Source organism: Ptychodera flava, unplaced genomic scaffold (assembly GCF_041260155.1).
Source record: "Ptychodera flava strain L36383 unplaced genomic scaffold, AS_Pfla_20210202 Scaffold_76__1_contigs__length_567409_pilon, whole genome shotgun sequence".
Taxonomy (NCBI): Eukaryota; Metazoa; Hemichordata; class Enteropneusta; family Ptychoderidae; genus Ptychodera; species Ptychodera flava.
The window spans coordinates 245,165-250,587 of record NW_027248398.1 but is presented as its reverse complement, the minus strand read 5'-3'; positions in this window follow the sequence as shown (position 1 = coordinate 250,587).

Below are 5,423 nucleotides of genomic sequence, written 5' to 3'. Positions count from 1 at the left end.
AAACTACAGTGTACACTTAGTGTGCAAAGATCTGCATTACGTATACTCATGGTCTGCATAGAAATACGCTACGCACATGAACGTATTGGAATGTTCCATATACAAAGATATACGATGCATATGCAATTAGTATCCTGTTCCATATACATCAATATACGTATATGTGCTAAGCGCATATCAAGCATTTTGTCTAGTGCACAATATTAAGAAGGCATGTTCAAAAATGATATACACAACTGCAGAAAGATTCTCCAAGACATATAAACACTCATCCTGGGTGACAGTCAAAATCTATATGAAGGGACCACCCCTATTTGCACACAAATAATTGTAACTGAGGTTATATCTTGTAAAGCGTGCATGCTAATTTTCACCCATTAGATTTTCCAAGGCAAAAAAAAAACTTGCTATCTGTATGAAGATTTCTCTTCCCCTTCGTGATGCAGTTGGCCAGTATGCCGTCTAGCATTGCCAGTATTTTACAGTTAAAATGTTAACATTACCAGGGCTTTTTCGTCTTGCAAGATGGGCAACAGCGAAACCCTTGTTTCAAAACATTTATGAGTTTAGGTCCTGGCCCGAAAGAGTATTAATACAGTATTGACCTTTTAGTAGTTAGCAAATACTTACCTTTGTAGTTATCAACGAGTTTTCTAAGGTGGGTGCCAATTCTCCTTTGAATGTGACCAACACAGTCTTCCCTTTTGGACAACAATATTGCCACTGGCATGCACATTTTTAACATACTGGTAAGCTGCGCTTTCTCCATCTCCTATAAATTGACTGTAGCTGTTTTGTAAATAATATACAGAACATTATATACCTTGTCAGATAATTGTTTTTCTGTGTCTGCATGCAAACAATCTTAAGACAATAGCTGAAATGAGCATGGGAGCAAAAAAGTCAACGAGATTTTGACTGAAGGAGTACAAGACTATAGGGACTGCAACTGTATTATTTTTATGCAAAATAAATTGTCGGATATCATTTTACTGTATATGGATAAATGCTGTGATAAAATAAGAGTAAGTCTGTTTTTATTTGCCGGAGACAAATCAACGGAATGTCTGAATATCATAAGTTGACATTTCCTGCAGAGAAAGGCGTCCGACTTTGCAGACGTTACAAAGTGACGCGGATTGAATGATCGAGTTCAACGTTCTTACGTCAAAAATTCTTAACATTTCATCACTGTCTGCTTTCTCTTCAACGAGGTTGATTTTACGCTGCGAAACGACAGTCTTTATCTTGGCCTAATTACGTGTGTCCACATTGATAACGTCCTCCTCGTCGGAAGAAAGACTCGTGTCCGACATCTCATCTGCCACGTTATTATAATATGACCCTAAGTCTGACAATCTGAACTTTGATCTGGTAGCCTGGTCCATGACCTTACTCACTTTCTTCTTTCGACCACGTTTACGTTTTACGCGTCTCTCTACGGCAGCTATAATTATTGTCACGCACACAGGACACTGGCAAGCATGCGCGCCGGACAAGATCAGAAAAATTAACATAATATGTTGACCTTGCACCGCTATCCTAACTAATCCGTACACAGTAAAGACAACCGAATATAACAGTATGCGTAGTTCGTAAAAAACTGTTTTATTAGTGTTTTAAGCATTTCTTAATACAATATTGTCTCGACATTTTTCAACATGTAAGGCAAAAAAAAAAAATGTTTCTGGTCAGCGCGTGCGTCACTTAAACAACAGCGCGTCACCCTTTTTCCTGTTTGTAGCCGGTGGCCGTGGCTGACACCAAACCAAAACGGCCGAAGAGAAAGAGAAAATTCTTTGGGGGGCATGATCAGTGACTGCATGAAAAGCATATATGTGACTACATCGATAAACCTATAAAACTGACCCTCCTCCCTCCCTTGATGGAAAAAAAATAAAAAAAAAAAAATAAAATGCGCGTCGTCGCACCATTTTTTAAAGAAAGACCTGACAAGAAACATTTCTTTTTTTGGCGTTAAGGTCATATGGTACGGATTCCAATTATGAAATAAACCAAAGTCTCTGTAAAAATGTTTTAAACGTGTGTCTATCCTTCTTGACAAAATTTAAACGTATGATTGTTTACTTTTTGATAATAGGCATTGTTTTCTCTTTGCCTTTTTATAAGGCCCCGTATTGATTTGGCTGTGATTGCATGCATTTTCAATACATATTTAATCCTACACAATTACAGTAAAGGTTATTGCTGGATCGTTGAGGGCGTTTTGCAGCATGCGCCTTGTTCTGCGCCTACTTGTTCTGAGCATGCTTCTTGTCGCTGGTGACGTTGAAAGTAATCCAGGACCAAATTCATCTGGCAAACAAAACACCGAAAGAAGACAAACCCGCCAAACAACGTTGACAGGTTAAGTACTGGCGTTGAAAGTGAAAGTTTCGAGTTAGCTGACATTATGCGAGAATTACGTAATCTAAATTCTGATCTGTGCAGGAAGATGGGCAAGATAGCCACCGATATACATGCAAAGATTGACGACCTGACCAACGATATTCGAGATGTACAACAAGAACTCAAAGAAACAGGAGACGGCCCGACTAGCTGACGAGAACAAACATCTGGAAGAGAAGGTACGACAGCTTACTAGCGAACTAGATGGACTGAAAGGCCAGATGAAACAAGATATTTATTTTTTAAAGGTATTGAACAAGAAGGAAATGAAACGTTGGAGCAGTCGGAAGCTAAGGTGAAAGAATTCATCACAGATAATCTTGGTATCGAAGGGGACACCATTAAATTGGACTCGCATTAAATTTGACCGAGTCCATCGACTAACAAATGCTCGTTCTCGCCCACAACACATTATTGCGAAATTTTCCGGGTACCAGCAACGACAAGAAGTCTATGAGTCAGCAAAGCAGCTCAAGGGTACATCATATAGAATATCCGAAGACTTTACTTACAAAGTCAGAGCAACAAGATAAGACTCGTACGTCATCAAGGGAAGAGGGCATTTCTTTCGTTTGACAAGCTGAAAATAGAGGGTAATACGTTTATCTCTGATAGTATTCGCGATGACATTCGTTTATTGGCAAGAACGGACTCCACTAACAGCTGAGAGGGAGGCCAAGGCCCTGACAATAACGGAAGACATTAGCAAAACATTTTTACACCGGAAAGTGTGATTTCTAACACTGATACACTCAGTTTGCCTGTTAAACTACGATGCCTTTTTGGATATCCATGGTCTTTCTTCAAAACTCTGTGATCAAGATCTGATTTCTTACCTGTGAAATTTTGATATAATCCTCTTAACTGAGACCTAGATAAAAGACTCAAGCCACTCTAAACATGGTTTTAATCCTTTTCAAAACCAGGATTAAAACGTTGAAAATATGGAAGACATCCTGGGGGAGTAAATGTTTTCTACAGTGATTCATTACTATTGCATGTTAAGCAAATACCAAGTAGTTCCTACAATATCATGTGCCTACATTTTTACAACCATTTAACTGATAACACCCCTACCATTAATTTTGCAGTTGTTTATAATCCACCATATGATGTCGGAACAACTGATTCAGAGTGTACGCTTGATATCCTTGAACAATAGTATGCACAGTTCTGTAGTATCTTTCAAAATTAACGTTTCTATATCTGTGGTGATTTCCATGCACGTACTGCAAATGAGATAGATAGCCCTGACGAAAGTATTGCGAAATTTGTCTGCCAAGGTGTTATAATTTTAAATAGTGACCTGCCTATCCAAAGCCTATCCCGTGATAGAGATCTTAATAACGCGGGCAGAAGTTTTCTTCAGTTTAGTAAAAATACATAGCTCAGAACTATTAGTGGTAGGTTGTTTAAGAGATGCTGGTCGTGGGAATATCACTTTTATAATGATTCTGGTTATAGTGTCGTTGACTATTTACTGACAGAGTCAAGTAATTTTTCATTTTTTTGTAGTTTTTATATAGATAACAGGATTAAATCTGACTATCAACCGTTGTGTTTTGATATTTACGTGTACTCTCCTGTAAAAGAAGTCACTGAGCTTGCTTCATCAGATTTAGGTTTTGATGATCATGTTAACAACGTTGACTATGGTATTGTTAAATATGCCTGGAATGTGAATAAAGGATCAGTGTTTTTGAGTATTTGGATTCTGTTCAAGCAAGACATCAAGAAGAAGAATTTAACTCGTTTATTAACAACATCAATATTTAACAAGCAGCAAACTGTTTGTTATCAATGATTAAATCTGCTGCTGATAATATGAAGGTTACGTATAGGTAGGGTGGAAGACCAAGTGGAAATACAGAATTGTCAACTGATTCATAATACAACAGTGATTGTAAAAGGTTAACACGTATTGTAAATTCAAAATGAAATTATTATAGGAACAACAGACCTGTTGACAATTTAAAAGAGTTGAAGAAATATAAGAATGATAACAGAGAAATTGCCAGCCAAAATAAGAAAGAATACAACCAGAGTAATTTACATAAATTACTGTCAGCCTCCATAGAAACAAAAACAAAGCATTTCTAGTCGCTTGTAAAAGGAAAAGCACCTTCACCTTCTGCTAGTATTCACAAGGATGAGTGGTTAAATTACTTTTCCTCGCTCTTAAATACACCCGGTATGGTAAATGACAATTGTTCTCATTTTTACAATGACGTTAAATATTTTGTTGATGGTTTTGAACAAGGTGTCTTAGATTTTAGTATCGATACAGAAGGATTGGAAATCTTGAATTCACCAATTGCACTTGAAGAAGTAGAACAAGCAATCGGGAAGTTAAAGTGTGTTAAAGCACCAGGATTAGATTGAGTAACCTCAAGTATTTTAAAGAATGTCCACTTTCTGTGAAAGAAATGATTTGTAAGCTTTTTAGCGCCGTCTTGGAGACAGGTAATTTTCCAGCAGCATGGGTAGAAGGGGTTATTACTCCGATATACAAGAAATGCAATTGAAATTGTGCAAATAACTAAAAGGAATAACATTGTTGCCAATAATGGGTAAAATTTTTGTGGTATTGTTGAAATATACTCCAGAAATGGTTTAAAGATAACTTTCAAATTGTTGATGAGCAGGCGGGTTTCTCTACAGCTGATGACATTTTTATTTTACATACCATTTATCCAACAATTTAGCACACAGAAAAGGCCGACTCTATGTAGCATTTATCGATTTTGAAAAGGCGTTCGATCGCATTCATGCCAAGTACTGCCGCCAGGAAGTGTCCGGTTTCAAACCACTTCAACCCGTGAAAATCATGGGGAACCCGATTAATTGACATGCATTTATGCATGGATTAGCCATGACGTGTTCATTTCCTATGCACATATGCAGAGCGTAAACTGTCACCCGAGACATTGATTGTTTACTCTGGTGACAAAAGAAGTCAAGTATCTAAATCTTTCGTATGTAAAAATGTGAAAAAGGCTCCCCACCTCACTATA